Genomic DNA, 16250 nt, shown 5'->3' with positions numbered 1-16250 from the left:
TTCGAACCAACCACCTTAGGTCCTGGATCGGCTGCTTGCAAGGCAAACACCACTGTGCTATCTCTCTGGGCCCTGGTTTCCATTTTTATTTATTTAATTAGAAAAAATAAAAAAAACATATCTCCATAAAATCAAGAAGATAGAAATTGTGCAGACTAACTTCGCTGATCACAAGGCACTGAAATTAGATGTGAACTACAAAGGGACACAGAAGAAAAACTTTAACACCTGAAAATTAAATAGCTTACTATTGAATTAGATATAAAAGAAATAAAAGTTAAAAATAAAATAAAATAAGCATTTTACTTTATTATTATTGTTGATAATTTATGTACATCAAGTTTTGGTAGTAGAGCATTATTAAAATATTAATAAAGTACTATGTTCTTTACCTATTTCCATTATGGTTTATCAGAGATGGACTTGGGCAGTATAACTGCCATTTGGATTATGGGTGTTATATACATCTAAAGTAATAATACATTATCTAATTGTTTAACTAGATACTGAAATATCTTTCTTTCAGAATGTGCTCTCAACAGGTATAACAGTAAAGGTCAAGCTTCATGTCTCTCAGAAATGAGGTATGTTAACAATAGCTATCCTGATTACCTCTCCTGACATCAAAGCATCTAAGGTCGTATCATGTGTTGTATGACATCAAACATGTAGCCTGATGTAGCCTGATGGTCCATAACTTTATCCAAAAACAATCTGATATTTACATGCCCTTACTGTAATTTCAGATTTACTGTTGTGAATTCATATTCTATTTGTGTACAAAAATGTATTATAGACTTAAATCATAGAGTTAATTCTCAAGAATCTCAAGATAAATAACATGGGTCCTAATGGACTACTGGTTGCTGTGACAATTATATACTTTGATAATTTCTACTAAGAACATGATGAGACTCCATAGATAAAGTAATAAGAATTCTCAAGAACAAAATAAACCAACAAAAACACATCATATACAACTAAGCATTGCCTTTTTCATAACTTTATCACCTTTTTTAAGGACAAAGTGATTTATTTTTAGTTAATCAGCTTACCAGGAAAAAAGAGATTGTTTTATGTTTTTGTTTTTGGTTTAGTTATAAAAATATTTGGGGCAGAGTTGCTTCCCTCTACAGTGAAATACTTGCATTTCTCCACTTCAACAACTCTCATAAATAATCCTCCATGTGCACAGATGAATCACAACCCTCAAGGGGAAGCTGAGTTTGATGCTTTAATTAATCCCATTTCATCAAATTGGAGGACATACATGGGGTCTTCAGGAACCACCAATCACCAAATAAAACTTTCCAAACAAAAATGTCCACTATCATATGGATGAGCTACTCTTTTATTTTTTACAGGTGTTGTATTATAAGTTCATCCTTTTGCAAATAAAATTAGCCTCTTTCACACTATGAAAATTTCATTTTCCTAGGCCGGAGAGATAGCATGGAGGTAGGGCATTTGCCTTGCATGCAGAAGGATGATGGTTTGAATCCCGGCATCCCATATGGTTCCCTGAGCCTGCCAGAAGCGATTTCTGAGTGTAGAGCCAGAAGTAACCCCTGAGCGCTGCTGGGTGTGACCCAAAAATAAAAAAAAATAAAAGAAATAAAAAAAAGAAAAGAAAAAGAAAATTTCATTTTCAACTTTATTCTTTTGCAAGTCAAATTTACCTTGGAAAATAATAAAGTAAAAAATATAATAATGCCATATTTCCTGTTCTTATTCATAGTTACTCATGTGGTATGTACTGCTTAACACTATTAAGCAAAACATTATGTGAAAAATTGATTATGAAAAATAGATTACAAAAAGTGATTATGTGAAAAAAGGTTTATTTGATTTGCAAAAAGGTTATTTGATTTGAAAAGGATTAATTTGACTTGTAAAGGGTCAATTTTGAGTGTAAAACCAATACCACTTTGACAGTTAACATGAATAAAGAGCCTAAACAGTATGTCTTTTCCCAGGACAGAAAAACATTAATCCAAAAGGATGTTGCACACTGCTATTAATTGCAGCACTTAGTACAATAGATAAGACTTGGAATCAATCTAGATGTCCAACAACAGATTAGTGGATCATGAAGATGTGGTACATGTATACAATGCAATACTATACAGCTATAAGGAATGATGAAATCATGTTGCAATTTGCTGCAACATAGATGGAACTGGAAGATATTACGTTAAATGAAGTAAGCCAGAAGAAAGGTAGATGCTTTCCTGCACAAGACAGCAAGAAGACGCCATTGAATACAATCTCCAGGGCCCAAACCTGGTAAGGGCCCCACTCAATAAAATGGGTGCTGATCCCTGCAGTGTGATTGGGCCCAGAAGAGCATTATAAAGAACTGCTGCTTTGTTCCCTGTCTGCTTTCCTGCACAAGACAGCCAAGACGCCATCGAACACAATCTCCAGGGCCCAAACCTGGTAAGGTCCCCACTCAATAAAGTGGAGCCAAAAGAGCACGACTGCTCTGCTTCACTCCTTGGTCGCGGATCTTCTAACCCACGAACCCCAGCACAGCCCAGAGTAAACACCACTATACAAGTGTTGCAATGGGGAAACAACGCATGACAACACCACGCATAGAGAATGAAGATGACCTGAAAAGCCTCTCAGATAAGTTTAGAGTATTACTATGGAGGATGTTCAAAGAACTCAAAGCAAGCATATATTGAACTGAACAGACCACAATGGCACAATGATAGAACTCAGAAAACTCTAAACTCAAACAACAGATCTGAAAAACTCAGTAGATTAATTGAAAACCTCAATGGAAAGCCTTTCCAAGAGAGTAACAGCAGCTGAGGACTGGGTCAGTGAGCCAGAGGAAGAGATGCAGAACAATTCCATACAGTAGAAGAGATTAGAAAAGAACCTTAGGGCCTGGAGAGATAGCACAGTGGTGTTTGCCTTGCAAGCAGCCGATCCAGGGCCAAAGGTGGTTGGTTCGAATCCCGGTGTCCCATATGGTCCTCCGTGCCTGCCAGGAGCTATTCTGAGCAGACAGCCAGGAGTAACCCCTGAGCACCGCCGGGTGTGGCCCAAAAACCAAAAAAAAAAAAAAAAAACAAAACAAAACAAAGAAAAGAACCTTAAAGCAACTGATCACACAATGAATAAACTGCTCAATAAATGTGAACAGATGAAAATAGAAGTCTCTGATAAACTCAACAGAAAGATCATAGGAATCATTGGCGTCCCAGATACTCAGGAAGAGAATATTAAGAGTTAAAGGAGGTGTGAGAAGAGGAAGAGGAGTAAGAAGAGAAAGAAGGGGAAGAAGAATAAAAAAAAGAAAGAAGAGGAAGAAAAAAGAAGAGGAGGAGGAAGAAGAGGAAGAAGAAAAATAAGAGGAAGAAGAGGAGAAAAAGGAAGAAGGAAAAGAAGAGAAGAAAAAGAAGACATGAAAAGAGGAAGAAGGGGAAGAGGAAGAAGAAGAAAATGAAGAAGGGGAGCAGAAAGAAAAAGAAGAGGAAGAAGTAGAAGAGGAGGAGGAAGAGGAAGAAGAATAAGAAAAAAGAAGAGAAGAAAAAAGAAAAACGGACTGAAGATTTATTTTTAATTTCTTTTCTTATAATAGTGTCTTTGAACTCTGTGATTATAAACATGTCTGTAGTTGGGTTTCAAATCCAAAGCCAATGACAACAGAATCGATACCTAATCTACCAAAAGCTAGACACAGAGGGGACCACTTATACTAGCAGACCGGGGGGGGGGGGGGAATAAAAGGGGGATATGAGATGTATGCTGGGTGGTCGAATACCCCTGATTCAATGTCACTATGTACTGAAAATATTACTATGAAAGATTTGTAATCCACTTTGGTCAAAATATAAGTTATTAAAAAAAAAAGAAGAAAGGTAAATACAGAGTGATACCACTTATATTGGTATTTAGAATAACTACATTGAAGAAATGCAATGGCCTCCAGAGTATAGTGAAGAGAAGGAAAGAAACTGAATGGAAGAGGAGAAACAAATATGAAAGGATAGGGATTAGGGGCCTAGCAGTTTCTCACGTCTATTGGTGGAGATTTAGAAAAATGAACAGAACTAAACATCCAAGCTAAAGGCAACAAGAATGGAATAAGAGACCAAAACTCTAACATTTATCTAAACTATAAATGGGCCTGTTATATTGGCAGGCTGGGGGGTAAAGGGTGTTGATATGGGTACACTCTGGGAACATGGTGGAAGGAGGGGGATACTGGTGATGGGATTGGCACTGATTCATTGAATGTCTGAAACCCAACTATGAAGGTCTTTGTAAAATCACAATGGTTTCAATAAAATAAAATTTAATTATAAATTAATTAATTTAATTATAAATTTGGATTTAATTATAAATTTGGTCATTTTGAAAACTTCTAAATAGAAATTAGTTGCATGCATTTATTTAAAAAAAAAAGTCAAAGCATTCAATTCCCTCTCCTGCTTTTCCTAGAACATTTTATGTGCTTCAGTGTTAATATTCTTTTTAATTTGAGGCCTATTAAGGCCTATAAGAAGTTAGACACAAATAGCTCTCAATAGTACCTCTAGACATATACCAGAGAGGTAAATTCAATCCTAAATAAAATCTAGTAGCTTGCCAGTATTTTTCAGCAGTTAGGAATTATAAGAATTTAGCCATAGAATTTGAAAATAAATTGAAGTCTCCTTTTAGCCATTTTTTTGTTTTTAGTAGAGACCAAAATCCCATTCATTGCAAAATATTTTCCTAGGCATGAATGCTTGCGTTTGATCCAGGAATAATAAATGAGTAACTTTCCCAGCAGCAGGGTGGGGCAGGATTCCTGGCACTTTTTTTCAAGTAAAGGAAAAAACAACTAAGAAGAAATATGCACTTTTAACAGTCTTGTGAATATATGAAAAATGTAGATTAATAGGATTTTAAATGTTCTTTCAAATCCCGTATTGCAATAATCACAAATATAATTGTAAAAACTAGTGGGAATTCTTCTGTAAGTCAGTATAAGTTATCTGACCTAGACATTACAATTAGAGCCATAAATTAAAAAGACTTCTTAAAATTTGTTGACTTTTTATCTTAATTATTTGACTCAATGTTTTCTTTTTAAATATAAATATTTATTTTTGCTAAAACTAATTTGAAATTCTTGAGTGTTTAGTATACAGAGAAGGAACAGTTCTGTTTGAAGGAATACTATTAAAATTTAAAAACAGTTAACAAATCATAAGTTATATTTCATTATGCTCATTTTTGCAATATAGAATGCAATTAAAACTTTTTAAAAATTGGGGCCACACCTGGTAGGGCTTAGGGGTAATTTTGACTGATAACTATGGGATCACTCCTAGCTGTGCTGGGGGAACTTGACAGAGCTAAGGATAAAATCTAAAACACATGTGCTCTAGCTCTTAAGACATCTTCTCTGCTCCCAATTAATTTTTTTTAAATTTTTGGCTATACCCAGAAGTGCTCAGGGCTTACTCCTACCTCAGTGTTCAGGCATCACTCCTGGCCCAATTTAAAATTTTTAATAAAATTTGCTAATAAATCTTTTAAAATAAAATTAAGGAATCACAAAAGTTTGTCTATTTAGGAAGTACATTAAGCCAGCAAATATCAAACTTCACACCTTGTATCCTGAAGCTTAGTATAAATTAAAAGACTCAGAACATCTGTGTTGACATAGTAGAAGGAAATAGATGCTACTCTGGGTGTGGTTATAAACTGAGTCATTTTTTTAAAAACATTATATTCATGATCAGAGAGATGCTCCATGCCAAGTATGAGCTTGAGATATAAGAGGCCCTGAGTTTACTTTCCTGCACTGATATCTCCTGGATTACTGCCTGGTATGACCCTTAGAGCTACAGAGCACTTCCAGACACAGATATTATCAGTCCCAAGCACTGCTAGGATTGGCCTCTACAGAGAAGTTTAAATAAAATAGAGTAGGATAAAATTTCTCAGCGATTTAGGACTTCAATTCAAACCCCAATGCCACCAGTGTTTTAATAAGAATACTAATTTAATAATAAAGAAAAAAGAGGAGGAGGAGAAAGGAGGCGAAGGGGGAGGAAGAGTGAGAATGTAGAAGAAGGAAGAGGAGGAGGAGGAGAAAAAGATGGAAGAGGAGGAGGAGGAGGAGGAGGAGGAGGAGGAGAAGGTAAGGAGGAACAGGAGGAGGAGATTCTGGTAGCTTTCCTGTTTGAGGTCCCCTTCAAGAAAGAGATGAGAAAATGGGCCCAGTGGCTTGAATAGCTCTAAGGTCATGATCTTTGTCCTCAGAACCACTGCCACATCAAACCACTTGGAAAGCCCCCAGGGCCTGGGATCCCCAACAATAACAAAAAACAACAACAATAATATGATTGACTATTTCTTTAAAAGAAAAGAAAAGCCAACCATATTCAAAGGAAGAATACTAAGTGACCTAATGTTTTACATCCCAAAGATCCAGGTTCAAAACCTCCAGGTGTCTTTGTTCAATGAAAGATTAGGGAGGGACATAAAAGTCAAAAGTCCTGTTTCCCAGGGCTAGAGAAATAGACTAGGAATTAAGGTACTTGCCTTGTACGTGATTCATCTCTGTTTGAGTCCATGCATAGAATCATCACTGTCCTACAAAAGCTGCTGAATATGGCTCAAAACCTCCCCATCACGGAAACAACAACAAAAAAATCAAAATAAACCCCCAAAAATCCTATTTCTCAAGTGGCATTTTCATGTATTTAACATAGAGCTGTCAGATTTAGAAAAAAGAAATACCAATATCAATTTAATTTGAACTTCAGAGAAACCACAAATACTTAAAAAAATTATGTGGGTCTCACTCTGGACAAAACTGGGTGCTGAAAGGAGATTAAGTGATAATTATGATAGACCTTCAGTAACAATATTGCAAACCACAGTGTCTAAAAGAAAAAAAAAATAAAAATAAGGGGGAGAGAAAAAAATAGAGAGTGAGAGTGAGAGAGATAGAAAGATAGAAAGGATGAGAAGAAAAATGACTGCCCCAGACACAGGCAGGGGGAGGACAGAAGGGAAACTGGGAACATTGGTGGCAGGAAATGTGCACTGGTATAAAAGGTGTACATTGTGTACATTGTATGACTGAAACTCAATCATGAGCAACTTTGTAATTGTGAAAAGAAAACTAACTGTAAAAAAAAAAAACTATAAAAGAAACAACCATCTTATAACCACAGTGTTTAAATAACGTAATTTAAATTTCAAAAAATCAATTATGTGGAGCCTAAAGCATAGAGACATGTTTCTACTAAAAGTGGTATAGTTTATCTGAAATCAAAATTTTACTGAGAATTCTATGTTTTATCTAGAAAACCCACTTTAATATAAAACAATAATCATAGGAGATGGGCTGGAGTCTTAGTACAGGAGTTAAGGCTGTTAAAAAGGGGACCAAGAAAGCCTGGGGAGGCCCAAGGTTGCAGACAGTCCCAGGGCCCAAGAGGTAAGCCCAAGGTCCAGGAAAACTCATTACCTCAATAAAGACCACGAAACATACTCAGAGAATGCAAAAGCAAAGAGGGGTTTATTCCAAGAGCTCTGGGGCTCCCGGGACAGCCATGTGGACTGAAACCGGAAGCCCCCGTGTTAATCTAGGGAGGTGTCTTTTATAGGTTCAACCTTGGGCCTATCCCTATTCCAGGTTTAAACACAATGTCCAATCAGAGGCCAAACTTGTCCTTTTTCAAAAGAAAAGGTGAGAACCTTGGGAGGAGCAAGCAGAAGTCCATTCCTTTACCAAATATGTCAAGTTCCTCTTAGGAGAGGCGTTGGCTGATGGCAGAAGGCCGTTGATGCCTCAAGGTGAAATACAGATCAAGGGGGATCAAGAAGGTGGGGCAGAGAAAGGCTTAACAGGCATCTATAACATATCTGAGTTATTATAATGTCTATTTTATAAATTTTCCCCTAACAAAGGCATTTGCCATGTGTTTGATCTTGATAGTACATATGCTTTCGATGGAACTGCCAGCATGATCCCCAAGTACAGGCAGAGCCAGAATCAAACCCTGAGCATGATGGATGTGGTCCAAAACCCCAATATTAATATAAAAGATGAAACTTTTGCCTCTGATTGTCCTCTTTTATATTGTTGGAAACATCAGTGAAGGGAATTTTACAATGGTGGCAGTGGGATGGATGTTGGAACATTATATGTCTCCAACTAAATTATGAATAACTTGATTTTAAAAAATGAAATGCTAGAAAAAAGACGCAAATTCTGTTATATGACATAGTTCAGTGGAAGAGCACTTTCCTCAAATATGTGAGGCCTTTACTTTGATCCTTGGCACTGCAAGAAGGCAAATTGGACACATTCTTCAACATAGGTAATGCCCAAAGACACTATGCTAAGTGGGACTAGCCAGCAACAAAAAGATAGATACTCTGTGATTCCACATAAAGGCACCAGGGCAGTGCACTGGATACCAAAGAAGATGGTGGTTGGAAGTTAGTGTTTGGCGAGTACAGAATTTCTGTTTGTGAAGACAAAGAAAATTTCCAAAATGGATGATGATGATGAATGTAAGATGAATCTAGCTGAAAACCCTAACCAAAAGTGTTCCCCTGAATTCCTCTTTCCCTAAACTTCTTCTTTTGATATGTAAAAGATCACCTGGATTATTCGACCTTCCCCCTCCTGGCATGGGGAATTGGTTTGAATAAAGAAAGAGGAGTTCTGGGTTCCGGCTTTTGGCTCTGGCAGAGAGAGAGAGAGAGAGAAAGAGAGACAGAGAGAGAGAGAGAGAGACAGAGAGAGACAGAGAGAGACAGAGACAGAGAGACAGAGACAGAGAGAGACAGAGAGACTGAGAGACAGAGAGAGACAGAGAGAGAGACAGAGACAGAGAGACAGAGAGAGACAGAGAGACTGAGAGACAGAGAGAGACAGAGAGAGAGACAGAGACAGAGAGACAGAGAGAGACAGAGAGAGACAGAGAGACTGAGAGACAGAGAGAGACAGAGACAGAGAGACAGAGACAGAGAGACACAGAGAGACAGAGAGAGAGTACAAGGTATAAGGTCACAAATGCCATTTTCATCCTTTCCTAACTGGCTTGGTATTATTTCTCTGCTGCTACCCTGCTTCATCAGACCCGTCTGCCTTGGGGGTTAGAAACATGGCATTTCGGGTGAGCTCACAACCAGTAGATTTTTATTTTGCAGATGATGATGATGATGATGATTACACAATGTGAATGTGCTTAATGTCACTGAACTGTGTGCTCTTGAAAAAGATAGCTATTTGATTGGGAATGTGGTTCAGAGACAGAACACCTACTTTACATGTGTGAGACCCTGGGCTCATCATTCAAATCACACATAAGCAAATACACACACATAAATGTTTGATTTTTACATGTATATGTTTACTGCAATACAGATTTTTTATTTAATTAAAATATTTCACTTTCATAATGGACAGCACACACAAGTATAAATGGGAAACAATAATAAAATCTGAATACAGGATGTTAGAAACCAACTTATATTTTTGAGGAAAAAATACTTTTTTTTTTTTTTTTGGTTTTTGGGTCACACCCAGCAGCGCTCAGGGGTTACTCCTGGCTCTATTCTCAGAAATCGCTCCTGGCAGGCTTGGGGGACCATATGGGATGCCAGGATTCGAACAACCGACCTTCTGCATGCAAGGCAAATGCCTTACCTCCATGCAATCTCTCCGGCCCCGAAAAATACATTTTTAAGAGGAATATTTCTGTGTTCTTTGTCTCCCCAAAAGGCAAATTCATTCATTTTTAAATTTGCAAATATAAAAAATAATTATAAATAGAAATCAACATAGAAAACACAGAAGCAGGGAATGAAGCAATAGTCCAGCATGCAGCTAAGTCGAGCTTGATCCCCAGTATCCTATAGGGTCCTCTGAACATGAAGGAAAGAAGCGAGGAAGGAAGGAAGGAAGGAAAGAAGGAAGGAAGGAAGGAAGGAAGGAAGGAAGGAAGGAAGGAAGGAAGGAAGGAAGGAAGGAAGGAAGGAAGGAAGGAAGGAAGGAAGGAAGGAAGGAAGGGAGGGAGGGAGGGAGGGAGGGAAGGAGGGAGGGAGGGAGGGAGAGAGGGAGGGAGGGAAGGAAGGGAGGGAGGAAGGAAGGAAGGAAGGAAGGAAGGAAGGAAGGAAGGAAGGGAGGGAGGGAGGGAGGGAGGGAGGGAGGGATGGAAGGAGGGAGGAAGGGAGGGAGGGGAAAGAAAAGGAAATGAAGGAAAGAAGAGAAAAGAAAAGAAAATTAAAAAGTAAACAAACATTGCCTTCAGACAGCTATTTCTCAAACACCTACATGGAACAAATTTCTATAAGCCCATATATCCTCATGGTCCTTAGGACTCAGGCAGTAAAAGGCAATTGAGAAGCATTTCATGTGCTAAAATTGCTGAGTTGGTGCCCATTACAGTAAATCCCTGTTGCTCATCCCATTCAGTTTTGGCCTCTGTTTTTTAGGACCACACCTGGTGGCACATGGGGCTTACTCCTGGCTCTGTTCCAGAATCACTCATGGTGGAGCTTGAGGGCCATAAGTGATGTCAGGGTAGGTGGACCTGGGTCAGCAAGGTGCAAGGCAATCACTTTACCTGCTATATTATGCTCTACCATTTGAAGAGATAGTTCTGCAATTCTATCTTCTCTGAAAAATTCCAGGAGCTTCCTCCCATCAAATAAAAGCAGGTGGAGGCACAAGAACAAAAACAAAAGGTAGGAACAAAATGGTACAATAGAGCTCCTCAGCATTTTTAAGAAAATTCTATGTTTATGCACAAAACTAGTAAAGGAGGCAGGTTTATTCACAAGACTAAACCTCTCACCTTTTTTTTTTCTTTTGTGTTGCCCTGAGCCCTAATTGTCAAAAGTTGTCTCTAATGTGCCAAGAAAGAAAAGGGATAGAAAAAAATAGTGATCTGACAGTATTTCTCCTGTATGCAACCCCTTACCTGTGTCTTTAACCTGCAGAAGCACAAGATTATGACCTGAGGATAGTGGGAAGGAAGCCAATGATCCAGGAAACACATTTTCATGCAGTTTCATATAAAACACATTTTCATAATTAAACTTCCAACAGGCAGCTCCTCCTCATCCTTATACCTAACACCAAGAGCTTGGGTGACAAATAACAGAGCAATCAATGGAATGAGCAAGGCGACCCCTGAGTGGAGCCAGTGTCAAGAAGAGGTGAGTATTGAAGGCATAGTTATCAGAGTAAGGAGAGCAGGAGGGAGAAATACAAAATCATTTAGAAACCTAGTTTAGAAGACTCAAGCTAGTGTGGGACTAGAAAACAACATTCTAATGGGATGCCTGCGCTCAGGAATTAAGCAGAGGGCAAAGTACAAGTAGGGAACTCTGGAGAACAGCCTCATCCCTGGATGGGTCAGAAAAGAACGATACATCATAAAGCACACAGGTTTGGGGATTCCTTGGCCCTCAACACAGTTACAATTCATGGAACTGTGGACAATTGTAAACTAGAAGAAAAGTAGACTCTTTCATGAACAGCCATGATCTACTCATCTCTTATCTTCAATAGTACCCAATCCATGACCCACCTTCTTTCATCTATCTTAGTTAATTTTTCTGACCCTTTTCTTATTTTTTAAGCATTTCTCAGACATTGTTTCATCACGCCCACAAAACAAACAAAAAATAAAATAGAAGCGAAGAGATAGCTCAAGAGGAAGAGCACATTCCTCCCATTGTCATGCTTAGAGCTGGATCCCCAGGAACCCGTGGTCCCCAGAGCACTTCCATATGCAGGACTGGTGGAGCCTTCAAGAGTGGCTCCAATATTCAAACTCTGCTACGAATGGACCTATAAAATAAACCAAAAACTAGAAATTCCATAGGTTTCCTCCAGAAACTGGGTATTCCAGGAAAACTTGTCTCAGCCAAATGACATCAAGCTTGTTTGGAAGCAATTACTGTTCATTTATATGGAAATGTTGTGGAGTGGTCCCAGGCCCCAAATACAACCTGCCAAATCATGCTAGATAATGCACGAGCCCTACAAGAACTAACTTATAGCAAAGGCAGGAATGCTATGGTCTGCACAGGCAGAATAAAGCAGATCTCAATGAAGAGGCAGGGCTGCTGCTCTCCCTCATGGAGTGTGTGCAACCTTTGCAGCAGGCTTTGGAACAGCTGCTCTAGATAGCATCGGATGCTCTGATCACTTTGGCACTTGTGTTGAAAAAGCAAAACTTCTCTTTGAAATTTTTTCAATTCATAAGAATATGAATTTACATATATGTATTTTATAAAATAAGAATATGATGTACTTCATAAAAGTAAACTGACTGGACAAGAACTTGTAAGAAGTGATATTTGTATAACAGAGCTCCTCAGCAGTTTTAAGAAAAGTCCATGTTTATACACAAGACTAGTAAATAAATTCTTTTGTCCAGAACGATAGTACAGGTAGAGCACTTGCCTTGCTTCCCACCACTCATGGTTTAAATTCCTGGTACCACATATGGTTCCCCGAGTACTTCCAGGGGTCATTCCTGAACACAATAAATGTAGAGTGGAAGTTATGAACAAAAAGTATAAAAGCATCAATATCAGTGCCTGTCACATTGTGAATTTTCAATAAATACAACTGTAAAATAAATATATTTTATCAAATTACTGCTTTGAACACTCTTTTCTAACTACCGAAGTTTTAAGCAAGAAGAATAAGGATTGATCCACATCCAGTGGACATAGAAGACTCACTTTGTTGATGCCCGAAGATGGAGCTACTTTGTTCCCTTTTCAGGACCTTTCCCACTAACTGTGCACTATGAGGAGTACAGGGCACTATTCCTAGAGTCCTTGAGTAAACACTTTATAATCTAAACTTTTCATTGATTTTGTGATGAGTCCTTTTGCCGACATAATAGCTAAATCTTTCCAATTTCAAGGGGAAGACAGATGGATTCCCATCCATTTTTATAATTGGAAAATCTCAGGATTGGAGAAAGACTGGAGTTCTTGTTTAAAGAATAAGCCAAGACTCCATATACAATCCTTATCTTCCCATTACCTGACCAAAGCTCCAATATTTCTCATTTCTTTTTCATTTTTTTCAATATGAATGATGTATTTTCCCCCCAGAGTACAAAATAGTACATGCGCATTGTAAGAAGTTTGAAAAAAAATCAAAACTGTATAAGGAGAAATTCAGTTCCTTATGATTAGTTTGACTGTAAGTCAGAAGTAATTTATTTCCTGTTAGTTAATTTTTATGCATATATTTTAACTTTACCTTATTTAAAGAACATGTATCACATAACTGACATAATTGATTGTAATATATTTGTTTCCAGGTAAGTGAGAGCAAAATTATTTAAAAACAATAGAAAGAAATTTATAAAAAACTTATTGTGGGGCTGGAGAGAGAGCATGGAGGTAAAGCGTTTGCCTTTCATGCAAGAGGTCATCGGTTCGAATCCCAGCGTCCCATATGGTCCCCTGTGCCTGCCAGGAGCAATTTCTGAGCATGGAGCCAGGAGTAACCCCTGAGCACTGCCGGGTGTGACCCAAAAACCACAAAAAAAAAAAAAAAAAAAAACTTATTGTATCTCCAATGAAGTCATTAAGTCATTGTCAGAAGGTTTAGTGAGCTCTTTTGCTAGCTCATAATTCTGTTATTTTGTTTGTTTCTGAACATTAAGTGACTTCAGCTATGCTTTGGCATCGAAATTGGTGTGTTGCTATGGAAATGACAGTATTAAAAAAATGAAGTTGTTGCATAGCTGCAACTATTACTAATACTGCAGCTTTTGTGGGACTTGTTTTTGGCTGCCGGGTCTTCTGGAAGTATGAGAAGGCAGAGGGAAACTGCCTGCACTCACTCAAAAAAAATCCAGGTGATATCAATCCAAATACTGGCATGCCTGTAGTTTGGTCAGATCAGTAACTCCCTATACATAGATATTTTATGTGATTAAGATGATATAGTACAAAAAAAAGATGATTTAGTACATATGCACTTTTTTTTTTTGTTGTTTTTGGGCCACACCCGGCGGTGCTCAGGGGTTACTCCTGGCTGTCTGCTCAGAAATAGCTCCTGGCAGGCACGGGGGACCATATGGGACACCGGGATTCGAACCAACCACCTTTGGTCCTGGATCGGCAGCTTGCAAGGCAAACGCCGCTGTGCTATCTCTCCGGGCCCGTACATATGCATTTATATCACATGACTCTTAATTTTGTAATATTCTTACCATGTTAGTAAATAGCCACTATTAATAGATATAATTTAATGTACATACTTTTCCCTTTGAAATAAGCCACAATTGCTATATATGCCTATTGTTGGTGATCAATTATTTTGTTTCTAATGTATCTCTTGTAAATAATAAATAGATAAGCATCTTAATTAGGAAAACTTGATAGGCTCTGTGGATGACTATCGTGGGACTGAGTTCTAAAAAAAAATTGTTGGGTTAGTAGGTACCTGCACCTTTATACTCATAAAAAGATCTTGCAGATGATATAACTATCATTAAGAACCAAAGTCACTTCTAAATTAGTAAAGTAAATACAATTTTAAAATTAGGTTTATTAACTTCCTAATGTACTTTCTATGTTTGTAAATGTCAATTGGTCTTATTTGACAGTGTTAGCTGATGTAGAACTTATTAAAAAATCTAGTTGACATGCAAAAAAATAAAAGATGTGATGTGATCTTGCTAAATGTCTAGGTGTATTTAGAGTAAGTTAAACAGTTTTAATTGGATACTCAGATTTGCCAACACCAACCTATTCTTCAAAGTCCCAAATGAGAGTCTGAGTAATAATTTGCATGCAGGAAGCCCGACCTCAAACCCTGCTACTATATGGTACTTTGTCAATAAAGTTTAATTTACTATAAAGCAAGTATATCCCATTTCTGGTTTCATAAAGGATCCTCCCTCAGGGAGGATCTAGTTGCTGCCACCTAGTGGCTACTCGACAAATTGCCTCCCTTGAAAAGTCCAAGCAAAAGAAATGCCTCTCCACATGGTCTGTGGCCACCACATCTCAGTTCAAAGGTGTCTTAGAGAACACTTGTCATAACAATGTGAATGAATGAGGGAAGTAGAAAGCCTGTCTCAAATAAAGGTGGGGGTTGGGGTGGAGGGAGATTTAGGGCATTGGTGATGGGAATGTTGCACTGGTGATGGTGGGTGTTCTTTATGACTGAAACCCAACTACAATCATGTTTGTAATCAAGGTGTTTAAATAAAGATATATATATATATATATATATATATATATATATACACACACATATATATATATATACATATATTTTAAAAAAGACTTGTATGAGGCCGGAGTGATAACACAGCAGTAGGGCGTTTGCCTTGCACGTGGCCAGCCTGGGATCGATTCCCAGCATCCCATATGGTCTCCTGAGATTGCAAGGAGCAATTTCTGAGTGCAGAGCCAGAAGTTATCCCCGAGTTTTTTTGCCAAAAACAAAAAACAAGAGGTCGGAGAGATGGCGCAAGTGATAAGGCATTTGTCTTGCACGTACTAATCTAGGACGGTCTTCGGTTCAATCCCCCAGCGTCCCATATGGTCCCCCAAGCTAGGAGCAATTTCTGAGCACATTGCCAGGAATAACCCCTGAGCTTCACCAGGTGTGCCTCCCCCCCAAAAAAAAAACCCCACAAAAACAAAAGAAGACCTGTATGAAATTGTTAAGAGCTTATTCATACAGTTAGGAAGCTGAGCAACACCAATAAATATTTAACAAGTGTCACCTTGTTGTGTGTTTTTTCCTCCTCAGCTGAACAATGGACCCAGAACGCTTTATGGGTAACCCCAATGTCCCTCTAGACTGTGTGTAGCTGCTGAAATGCCCTCAGCTACAAATAACTGCTCTCAGTTTCCTTCCTGCCTGCCATGGGGGTTCTCTGTTATGTAGGTTAAAATTGGCAACTTGCACAGAGTGGGGTGCTGCTTCTCAGCTAGGTAAGGCTCTCATGAAGAAGACTGCAACATTTTGGCCTTGCATGTGGAAAAGGTCTTTCAGGTCTCCCACCTTCACCAGCCCCTAATATCTTCCCCCAACTTGGCCTGGTTCTACTCTTAGCTGACAGAGCAGTAAGCTGCAGTCTTTGCTTTCCAGAGACCTGGTGCTACATACTTAAGTTCATAAGCATTGGCGGAGCAAAATCCCATGATACATTAGAAATCTAAAGCCTGCTTTCCCTGGTGAACCAACTCAGAACAGAAGCAAATGCTTCTGAGTTCCC

The sequence above is a fragment of the Suncus etruscus genome, chromosome 1, assembly GCF_024139225.1.
Source record: "Suncus etruscus isolate mSunEtr1 chromosome 1, mSunEtr1.pri.cur, whole genome shotgun sequence".
NCBI classification, from domain to species: domain Eukaryota; kingdom Metazoa; phylum Chordata; class Mammalia; order Eulipotyphla; family Soricidae; genus Suncus; species Suncus etruscus.
This window is presented reverse-complemented; position numbering follows the sequence as displayed.